The following is a 12,185-nucleotide window of genomic DNA, read 5'->3' on the forward strand; positions in this document are numbered from 1 at the left end:
AGATGTATAGAACAGTCTTTTGGACTCTGTGGGAGAGGGCGAGGGTGGGATGATTTGGGAGAACGACACTGAAACATGTATATTATCATATGTGAAACAGATCGCCAGTCCAGGTTTGATGCATGAGATAGGACGCTAGGGGCTGGTATACTGGAACGACCCAGAGGGATAGGATGGGGAGGGAGGAGGGAGGGGGGTTCAGGATGGGGAACACGTGTACACCCATAGTGGATTCAAGTCAATGTATGGCAAAACCAATACAATATTGTAAAGTAATTAGCCTCCAATTAAAATGAATAAACTTATTAAAAAAATAAATCCAAACTCCTAAAAAAAAATAACAGAAGAAACTTGCCTACTGTCAGTTATAAAACAATTCTCATTGCCTATCTGCTTACTAATATAGACACACTTTCAAGATTTTATACATCTATCAGATTATGTTGCTGATTTCCATCAGTGCCATTTCACAGGGTTAAATTGTAATTAACACTTTCCTCACTAATTATCAAATAAATGTCTACAAAACATTATGCCATGGTGTAACACTGAAACCAAAAGATAAAGATCTCACAGAAGACTGCTATATACCAGGGAATGTAATGAAAATCAAGAAAGCCGGCGATATCTGCCGAATTGTCGTAGAAATTCATTGGAAATTATAAAATACTCATGAGGGAGGAAAGGAACAGGCTGAGCTGCTTCCATCTTGAAAGAAGGAAACTGCATCTCGCACTTTCAGTGAGCTTTGGACTATGTGCCTGGTAGCCATGGGGATAACATACCCACGGGCAAACTGGCCTCCCAGACTGATAAGCCCCAGATTCCATACCAAGGTTTCCCGTCGCCAAAAAGAATGTAATACTTCCCTATGTGGTCAGTCGCCTTTGTAATCTTTATGGCACCCTTTGGTGTAGGCTACGATGTATAACCAGCTGACCCTTCTGATTATGAATCATGGCTGTAACCTGATTATATCTCCCTTTAACACTTTCCAGGCTAGGTTTAAGGAATTTGCAGACGTGGGCTTGAGCAGTACACTTAAGGTATATAAGGTTTTCACAAAAGTTGGTTGGGGTCCTTGGCTAAGAGGAGACTCCGCTTTGGGCCCGCCGGTGCAATAAACTGCACTCCACTATCTGCATTGTCCTTCTGAGTGAGTTTGTTTCCCGGGATGCGTGGCTACAACACTCAGAGATAAATGGCTTCCCTGGTGGCTCACACTTAAAGCATTACATGCCAAAAATTTGGGGACAAATCTAAAGCAAAATATAAATTTATGCCTTTGGATACATTGTTCAGAAAGCAGATGGGAATAAAGACCTTCCCTGTCCTTTGAGATCAGCCATGTCCTAGACCAGCTGCTGGCCTCGGAAATGCAAGGCATACAAGCAGGCCTCGCTCATCTGTATCGCCTGCTGATATCTGCGCTTCTGTGAGACGGAAATAAATTTCTGTCTTTCTCTTTTAAATATGTACATGGCTGCACCTGGTCTTCGTTGCAACATGCGGGATCTAGTTCCCCGGCCAGGGATCAAACCCAACTCCTCTGCACTCAGCATGCAGTCTTAGTCACTGGACCCACCAGGGAAGTCTACATTTCTTTCTTAAGCCTCAGATAGTTAGGTCTCTGTTAGAACAGCTGAGCCAGTATCCCAATCAAGGGAGATCTACTTCACACCTCTTAGAAGATAAACTCCACCTCTGTGAAGTGGAAGCCTAATAGAAACAGATAAGCCATGACATAACCAAGGTAGGCAAGGGAAATCTCTTCGAAATTTGGGGTGGAGGAGGTGTTTAAAAGAAGAGCCCTAAAAGTACCATCCATAGTGACTAAAATTGAGGGAGATTTGACTATGTAAAAATTAAGTGAGGACCTTGGTTGAATGAAGGACAACACTAAAAAAGTTAAATGAGTTACAGACAAAAAAGGATATTTTCAATGTGCAAATGCAGGCATAGATCAATATCTAGATTATAGGAGGACTCTAGGTGGCTCAGAGGTTAAAGCGTCTGCCTCCAGAATGTGGGAGACCCGGGTTCGATCCCTGGGTGAGGAAGATCCCCTGGAGAAGGAAATGGCAACCCACTCCAGTATTCTTGCCTGGAGAATCCCATGGACGGAGAAGCCTGGTAGGCTACAGTCCAAGGGATCGCAAAGAGTGGGACACGACTGAGTGACTTCACTTTCACTTTTACTTTCTAGTCAGTCAACAAGAAAAAGATAGGGAATGGTATTCATTTTCTGCATGCTATTATAACAAATGCCTGTAAACTTGGTGCCTTGAAATAACACAGATTTTACAGTTTAGTAGGTCAGAAGTCTGACATGGGCCTCACTGGGCTAAAATCAAAGTGTCTGCAGGGTTCTGTACCCTCTGCAGACTCTAGAGGAGACTCTGTCTCTTAGCTTTTCCAGCTTCTAGAGCTGCCAGTGTTCCTGGGCTCATGGCCCCTTCTTGCATCTTCAAAGCTAGAAAAATCAGGTTTATCTTTCTCACATTGCCACACTCTGACCTCCCTTTCTAGCTTCCCTTTCCACCTTTAAAGCCCCTGGTAACCACACAGAGCCCACTTGCACAATCTAGGATAATCTCCCTATTCTAAAAGTTAGCTAGTTAGGAATCTTAATTTTCCTTTGCCCTGGAAAAGAACATATGTGCCAGGAGTTAGTACATTGACATCTTTGGAAGAACCGTCATTCTGCCCACCAGGAACACACCAGAACAAGACAGGGGATATGCAAACTTCTAGAAGGAGGAACACTAACGCTTAGAAAATTTGGTTCCGAAACTACCAGCACAATGACCTAAGCAGCATCAGGAAATTCATTCATTTATTCAATCAGAATATTTACTAAGCAGATATCATGGATGAGATTTCTATAGAAATGGAAAGATGGAGAGTTTCCAGGGATCTGCTATAGGCCCCCTTGACACCCAGCCTGTCCAGGGCCATAGGAGGTGTACTGAAATACTATAAATAAAAAGTCTATTGACTGTGGATACCAGCCCTATGAGAGATGTTCTTTGGAATTCCAAGACTTCTGTCTTCATTTGGGAGTCAGAATGACACAGAGTTTAGTCTAATAATTGTGCAAAATTACCTTCCCAATTAAAGAGAAGATCAAAATTATTTTAAAATTACCATGTTAGCTCTGGACTACGTTTTTGCCTTAACTGATGTCTCATTCTTCCTTAGAGATGCTGCTGCTGCTGCTGCTAAGTCACTTCAGTTGTGTCCGACTCTGTGTGATCCCATAGACGGCATCCCACCAGGCTCCCCCGTCCCTGGGATTCTCCAGGCAATAACACTGGAGTGGGTTGCCATTTCGGACATGACTGAGCGACTTAGTGAAAGTGAAGTCGCTCAGTCATGTCCGACCCTTAGTGATCCCATGGACTGAAGCCTTCCAGGCTCCTGCGTCCATGGGATTTTCCAGGCAAGAGTGCTGCAGTGGGGTGCCATTGCCTTCTCCTTCCTTAGAGATACCTAACTTTAAAACTGAGCCAGAAAAATATCTGCACAAGCAAAATGCATTCTGTGGCAGTGATTGGAATCAGTATTTTATTTACAGAGCCAAGATACATTCAGCCCAGCTGTATTCATCAGCCAAAGCCGGACTGAAAGTCAGGGTCATTTTCAGAACATAGATTAAATAGATTACTTTCAGCTGGAGCACAAATGGAGTTCATTATTATTAAAGTTGAGTTGACAGAGGTTACCCACATGGGAATCACCTGAATATCACAGGAATCTACATCTGTGTATTGGATCTCAAAGGAGCCGGCTTTTTTTTTTTTTTTTTTTTTGGAGCTGGCTTTTATTACATTTTCCTGGAAGTAAAATTTGACCAGCATCATATAACTGATGGTCATAATGAGGTTATGTGAATTTACACGTTGAAAAAATATCTGAACGTATTCACAAGATTGCTTTGAGCTTCCCCTTCACTCTTTATCCAAGGACTTCCCCATCATTAGCTGGTTAAATCTCACAGTTTGGAAATCAAAGCATACATTTACCTCATTTTATCAAAGAGAATGTTTGGGGAAGTTAAAATATAGAGTAGACAGTTATCCCAATGGGAAGGAAGTTTACCCAATAATGTATGATAAATGTAATGAATCTTCAAGGTTCACGTAAGGACCACCCATCTAATCTATCACTTTAGAAGGGCCACATGTAAATCTCACCAGATAGAGGGGAAACATTCACAGTTTGGTGGGAAAGGACGCTGTGTGTCTTTACAAAAATAAGCTTTTTATAAAAGAAATTCTTGTTCTCAACTGAATGTCTCCTTACTGCTTTTCATTTTGTAACACTTTATTGAGATATAATTCATGTAGCATATTACTCACCAATTTAAAGAGTACATATCAATGGCTTTTAATATATTCACAGAAGTGCAACCATAACCACAAGCAATTTTAGAACATTTTTATCATTTCACAAAGAAACCCTTCACCCCTTAGCCATTACCCCTCTGTGCCTCCAATGAACCCCAAATCTAAGGAAGCAGGAAACCATTTTCTCTCTCTACAGATTCGCATATTCTGGACATTTCCTAGAAATAAGATCATATAACTTGCTGTCTTCTGTGTCTGGCTACTTTCACTCAGACTTTGACTCGACACAATGTTTCCAAGGTTCATCCATGCTGTGCACTATCAGTATTTCATTCCTCTTTTAGCTACATAGTATTTTATTGTATAGCTCTGATTTATCCATTCCATACATTCTTTGTTTCTCTTTTCCTGACTTGATGGACCTTGGCTTGTTTCTACCTTTGGGCTCTCATGAATAATGCTGCTCTAAACATTCCTGTGTCGAGTTTAGCGGTTAGGTATGTTTTCACTTGAGGGGTATACACTTACAAGCAGAATTGCTGCGTCATATACTAACTCTGTGTTTAACTCTTTGAGTCACTGTTAACAATTTTCCAAAGTTGCTGTCATGATTTTACATTTTACCAGCAGGGTAGCAGGCTTGTCATTTCTCCAGATTCTCTCTTATTATTTGTTCTTTGACTTTTTTTTTAAAGTTTCATTTCATTTTTTTCTTGAGGGAAAATTCACATGACCCAGAGTTAACATTTTAAAGTATACCACTCAGCTGCATTTAGTACATTTCACCATGTCAGGTGACCATCATCGTTCAGTTCAGTTCAGTTCAGTTCAGTCGCTCAGTCGTGTCCGACTCTTTTCGACCCCATGAATTGCAGCACGCCAGGCCTCCCTGTCCATCACCAACTCCCAGAGTTCACCCAGACTCACGTCCATCGAGTCAGTGATGCCATCCAGCCATATCATCCTCTGTTGCCCCCTTCTCCCCTTGCCCCCAATCCCTCCCAGCATCAGAGTCTTTTCCATTGAGTCAACTCTTCCCATTAGGTGGCCAAAGTACTGGAGTTTCAGCTTTAGCATCATTCCTTCCAAAGAAATCCCAGGGCTGATCTCTTTCAGAATGGACTGGTTGGATTTCCTTGCAGTCCAAGGGACTCTCAAGAGTCTTCTCCAACACCACAGTTCAAAAGCATCAATTCTTCGGCACTCAGCCTTCTTCACAGTCCAACTCTCACATCCATACCTGACCACAGGAAAGACCATAGCCTTGACTAGACGGACCTTTGTTGGCAAAGTAATGTCTCTGCTTTTGAATATGCTATCTAGGTTGGTCATAACTTTCCTTCCAAGGAGTAAGCGTCTTTTAATTTCATGGCTGCAGTCATCATCTGCAGTGATTTTGGAACCCAAAAAAATAAAGTCTGACACTGTTTCTACTGTTTCCCCATCTATTTCCCATGAAGTGGTGGGACCGGATGCCATGATCTTCGTTTTCTGAATGTTGAGCTTTAAGCCAACTTTTTCACTCTCCACTTTCACCTTCATCAAGAAGCTTTTGAGTTCCTCTTCACTTTCTGCCATAAGGGTGGTGTCATCTGCATATCTGAGGTGATTGATATTTCTCCTGGCAATCTTGATTCCAGCTTGTGTTTCTTCCAGTCCAGCGTTTCTCATGATGTACTCTGCATATAAGTTAAATTAGCAGGGTGACAATATACAGCCTTGATGTACTCCTTTTCCTATTTGGAACCAGTCTGTTGTTCCATGTCCAGTTCTAACTGTTGCTTCCTGACCAGCAAACAAATTTCTCAAGAGGCAGATCAGGTGGTCTGGTATTCCCATCTCGTTCATAATTTTCCACAGTTTACTGTGATCAACACAGTCCAAGGCTTTGGCATAGTCAATAAAGCAGAAATAGATGCTTTTCTGGAACTCTCTTGCTTTTTTGATGATCCAGCGGATGTTGGCAATTTGATTTCTGGTCCCTCTGCCTTTTCTAAAACCAGCTTGAACATCTGGAAGTTCACGGTTTATGTATTGCTGAAGCCTGGCTTGGAGAATTTTGAGCATTACTTTACTAGCGTGTGAGATGAGTGCAATTGTGCGGTAGTTTGGGCATTCTTTGGCATTGCCTTTCTTTGGGATTGGAATGAAAACTGACTTTTCCAGTCCTGTGGCCACTGCTGAGTTTTCCATATTTGCTGGCATATTGAGTGCAGCACTTTCACAGCATCATCTTTCAGGATTTGAAATAGCTCCACTGGAATTCCATCACCTCCACTAGCTTTGTTCATAGTGATGCTTTCTAAGGCCCACTTGACTTCACATTCCAGGATGTCTGGCTCTAGGTGAGTGATCACACCATCGTGATTATCTGGGTCGTGAAGATCATTTTGTACCGTTCTTCTGTGTATTCTTGCCACCCCTTCTTAATATCTTCTGCTTCTGTTAGGTCCATACCATTTCTGTCCTTTATCAAGCCCACCTTTGAATGAAATGTTCCCTTGGTATCTCTAATTTTCTTGAAGAGATCTCTAGTCTTTCCCGTTCTGTTGTTTTCCTCTATTTCTTTGCATTGATTGCTGAAGAAGGCTTTCTTATCTCTTCTTGCTATTCTTTGGAACTCTGCATTCAGATGCTTCTATCTTTCCTTTTCTCCTTTGCTTTCCCCTTCTCTTCTATTCACAGCTATTTGTAAGACCTCCCCAGACAGCCATTTTGCTTTTTTGCATTTCTTTTCCATGGGGATGGTCTTGATCCCTGTCTCCTGTACAATGTCACGAACCTCTGTCCATAGTTCATCAGGCACTCTATCTATCAGATCTAGGCCCTTAAATCTATTTCTCACTTCTACTGTATAATCATAAGGGATTTGATTTAGGTCATACCTGAATGGTCTAGTGGTTTTCCCTACTTTCTTCAATTTAAGTCTGAATTTGGCAATAAGGAGTTCATGATCTGAGCCACAGTCAGCTCCCGGTCTTGTTTTTGCTGACTGTATAGAGCTTCTCCATCTTTGGCTGCAAAGAATATAATCGATCTGATTTCAGTGTTGACCATCTGGTTATGTCATGTGTAGAGTCTTCTCTTGTGTTGTTGGAAGAGGGTGTTTGCTATGATCAGTGCATTTTCTTGGCAAAACTCTATTAGTCTTTGTACTGCTTCATTCCATATTCCAAGGCCAAATTTGCCTCTTACTCCAGGTGTTCTTGACTTCCTACTTTTGCATTCCAGTCCCCTATAATGAAAAGGACATCTTTTTTGGGTGTTAGTTCTAAAAGGTCTTGTAGGTCTTCATAAAACCGTTCAACTTCAGCTTCTTCAGCGTTACTGGTTGGGGCATAGACTTGGATTACTGTGATATTGAATGGTTTGCCTTGGAAACGAACAGAGATCATTCTGTCGTTTTTGAGATTGCATCCAAGTACTGCATTTCAGACTCTTTTGTTGACCATGATGGCTACTCCATTTCTTTTGAGGGATTCCTGCCTGCAGTAGCAGATATAATGGTCATCTGAGTTAAATTCACCCATTCCCGTCCATTTCAGTTCGCTGATTCCTAGAATGTCGACATTCACTCTTGCCATCTCTTGTTTGACCACTTCCAATTTGCCTTGATTCATGGACCTGACATTCCAGGTTCCTATACAATATTGCCTTTTACAGCATCGGACCTTGCTTCTATCGCCAGTCACATCCACAGCTGGGTTTTCTTTTTGCTTTGGCTCCATCCCTTCGTTCTTTCTGAAGTTATTTCTCCACTGATCTCCAGTAGCATATTGGGCACCTACTGACCTGGGGAGTTCCTCTTTCAGTATCCTATCATTTTGCCTTTTCATACTGTTCATGGGGTTCTCAAGGCAAGAATACTGAAGTGGTTTGCCATTCCCTTCTCCAGTGGACCACATTCTGTCAGACCTCTCCACCATGACCCGCCCATCTTGGGTGGCCCCAAGGGCATGGCTTAGTTTCATTGAGTTAGACAAGGCTGTGGTCCTAGTGTGATTAGATTGACTAGTTTTCTGTGAGTATGGTTTCAGTGTGTCTGCCCTCTGATGCCCTCTTGCAACACCTACTTTCTTACTTGGGTTTCTCTTACCTTGGGGGTGGGGTATCTCTTCACGGCTGCTCCAGCAAAGCACAGCCACTGCTCCTTACCTTGGACGAGGGATATCTCCTCACCAAACTATGTGAGTTAACCTTTATTTTCTTGGAAACGTTGGGTGGACTCCATCGTAAACAGTAACTTTCCATCCAGCTGGCAGCCACGCCGCCGCGTCTCAGTGCCTCGGCCTCGCTCCCGGCTTCGCGGGCCGCCCTCTGAGCCTCCTCTGGAGCGCCCCGCTCACTCAGGAGCTCGGGGCCGCCTCCGACCCTGACCTCACTCTTGCCAAGCCGCCGTGCTTTCAACTACCACCCAACCCCTAGCTTGCCGGCCGCCGGCTCCTCCCGGGTCCATCATCATTATCTGGGTCCAAAACATCTTCAATGTCCACAAAGGACACTTTGTAGTCACTTATCAGTTACTCCCCATCGCCCCTCCCACCAACCCCTAGCAACCAGCAATCTGCTGTAGGGGTCTGTAAATTTGCCTATTTTTAGATATTTCATGCTGTTATAAACTCAATGGTTTGCCTCCTAAATCCGTATGTTTAAGTTCTGACTCCCAATGTGATTGTGTTGGGCTGGCCAAAAAGTTCATTCAAGTTTTTCTGTCCAATCGTATGGAAAAGATTGGACCCTAGTGAACTTTTTGGCCAACCCAGTATTTGGCAGGAATACCAAAGAAAGGGTTTCTTTAGTAGCTCAATGGTGCTGCTGGTGCTGCTAAGTCACTTCAGTAGTGTCCGACTCTGTGTGACCCCACAGACGGCAGCCCACCAGGCTCCCCCGTCCCTGGGATTCTCCAGGCAAGAATACTGGAATGGGTTGCCATTTCCTTCTCCAAGGCATGAAAGTGAAAAGTGAAAGGGAAGTCGCTCAGTCATGTTCGACTCTTCGCAACCCCATGGACTGCAGCCCACCAGGCTCCTCCATCCATGGGATTTTCCAGGCAAGAGTACTGGAGTGGGCTGCCATCACCTTCTCTGAGCTCAATGGTATAGTTTGCCAATTCAGGAGATGCAGGATCAATCCCTGAGTTGGGAAGATCCCCTGGAGAAGAAATGGCAACTTACTCCAGTATTCTTGCCTGGGAAATTCCATGGACAGAGGAGCTTGGCAGACTACAGTCCATGGGATAGCAAAGAGTTAGACATGACTTAAAGCAACCAATAAAGAAAAAGGAAGTAATTAAGGTTTAATGAGGTCAAAAGGTGAGGCCTCAATCCAATAGGACTGGTGTCCTTATAAGAAGAGGCAGAGTCACCAGAAAGCCCCCTATCCCCCCCTCCCCCCACCACATACACACAGACGAAGGAACATAGTCAGAAGGCAGGCCAGAAAGACAGGCTTCCTCAGAAACTAAATTTTCAGGCATTTGACTTCTTGCCTCCGAAACAGTGTGAAAATATGTTTCTTTTGTTTATGCCACTCAGCCTATAACATCTCTGTTACGCCATCTGGAGCAGACTAACCCACAGATAGTTGGAACCATGAAATATGTGACTTGCATTTTTCAGCAAACAGAATGTTTTCAAAGGTCATCCATGTGGTGGCATGGACCACTCCTTCACTCCTTTTTCATGGCTGAGTACTCTTCGATCATACAGATTTGCTGTATTTTGTGTTTCCATTCCTCCATTTATGGACATGTAAGTTCTTTTCACCTTTGGCTATTGCAAATAGTGCTGTTATGGATATTTATGTGCAAGTACTTCCTTGAATTCCTGTTTTCAATAATCTTGGGGTAGGAGATGCCAAAGATACAGGTTCGATCCCTGGGTTGGGAGGATTGCCTGGAGGAGGGCGTGGAAACCCACCCCAGTTTTCTTGCCTGGAGAATCCCATGGATAGAGGAGCCTGGTGGGCTATGGCCCAGAGGGTTGCCAAGAGTTGAACACAACTGAAACGACTTAGCATGCATAAATCTAGGAACAGAATTGCTCAGTCATATTTTGATTCCATGGGGCTTCCCAGGCGGCGCTAGTAGTAAAGAATCTGCCTGCCAATGCAGGAGATGCAACAGACTTGGTTTGGATACCTGGGTTGGGAAGATCCCCTGGAGGAGGAAATGCCAATCTGCTCGAGTATTCTTCCTTGGCAAAATCCCATGGACAGAGGAGCCTGGTGGGCTACAGTTCATGGAGTTGCAAAGAATCAGACACGACTGAGCAGAAAGCACACACACACACACACACACATGTTGATTCTGTGTTTATCGTTTTGAAAAACCGCCAGGCTGTTTTCCACAGTGGCTGCACCATTTCCCACTTCCACCAGCAATGTATGAGGTTCACAGTTTCTCCATTTCCTTGCCAACAATGTTATCTTCAACATTTTTTATTATAGCCATCCTAGAGGGTGTGAGTAGTATCTCATTCTGGTCTTTGATTTTCATTTCTTTGATGACTAATAATGTTTAGGATCATTTAATGTGTTTCCTAGCCATAGCTACATCTGTTTTTGAAGAACTATCTATTCAGAATCTTTATGCATTAAAATTCAGTCATGTGTCCTCTTATGGTGGAACTGTGAAAGTTCTGTGTATGTTTCTGATAATAGATCTTTATTAGATATATGATTTGTACATATTTTATTTCACTCTCAGGTTATCTTTTCACTTTCTTGATAGTGTCCCTAGAAGCAAAAAAGTTTTAAATGTGATGGTCTAAATAATTATTTTTTTTTGCCTGTTTTTCTTTCATGTCTAAGAAACCATTGCTTAATTCACACTCCTTAAGATTTATGCTTATATTCTCATCTGAGAATTTTATAGTTTTAGCTCCTGCATTTAGGATTTTGATCTATTTTGAGTTAATTTTATAGACGATGTGAGGAATAGATCCAAATTCATTCTTTTGCATGTGGATATCCAATTCCATTTGTTGTAAAAAAAAAACAAAACCCAAAAAAACCCACTATTCCTTCCCTCATTGAATTGTCTGGGAACACTGATTGATAACCAATTGACTATACATGTGAATGATTATTTCTGGACTTTCAATTCTATTTCATTAGTTGATATCTCTGTCCCTATGTAAGTACCAAGCATTCATGAATACTGTAGCTTTGTAGTAAGTTTTGAATGGGAAGTATAAATCCTTCAATTTTGCTCTTTTTGAGATTGTTTGGGTCAGTCTGACTTAATTTCCATGTGAATATTATTTTCCGATAGATAAGCTTGTCAATTTTCACTGAAAAGGCAGTTGGGTATTTGATAGAAATTGCTATGCATCTGTAGCTTAATTTGGAGAGTATCACCATCTTAAAAGCAGTAAGTATTCTAATCAAGGACACAGGATATCTTCCCATTTATTTAGGTCTTCTTTAATTTCCTTCAATCATATTTTATAGTTTTCAGTGTAGAAGTATTACATTTATTGTCTTAAATTTATTTCTAGGTGTTTTATTCTTTTTGATGTTAATATAAATGGAATAACTTTCTTAATTTAATTTTTGAATTGTTTATTGCTAGTATATAGACATATAATCGGAGAAGGCAATGGCACCCTACCCCAGTACTCTTGCCTGGAGAATCCCATGGACGGAGGAGCCTGGTAGGCTGCAGTTCATGGGGTCACGAACAGTTGGACATGACTGGGTGACTTCCCTTTTACTTTTCACTTTCATGCACTGGAGAAGGAAATGGCAACCCACTCTAGTGTTCTTGCCTGGAGAATCCCAGGGATGACGGAGCCTGGTGGGCTGCCATCTATCTATGGGGTCACACAGAGTCAG

This window comes from Bos indicus x Bos taurus, chromosome 24 (genome assembly GCF_003369695.1).
Source record: "Bos indicus x Bos taurus breed Angus x Brahman F1 hybrid chromosome 24, Bos_hybrid_MaternalHap_v2.0, whole genome shotgun sequence".
NCBI classification, from domain to species: Eukaryota; Metazoa; Chordata; class Mammalia; order Artiodactyla; family Bovidae; genus Bos; species Bos indicus x Bos taurus.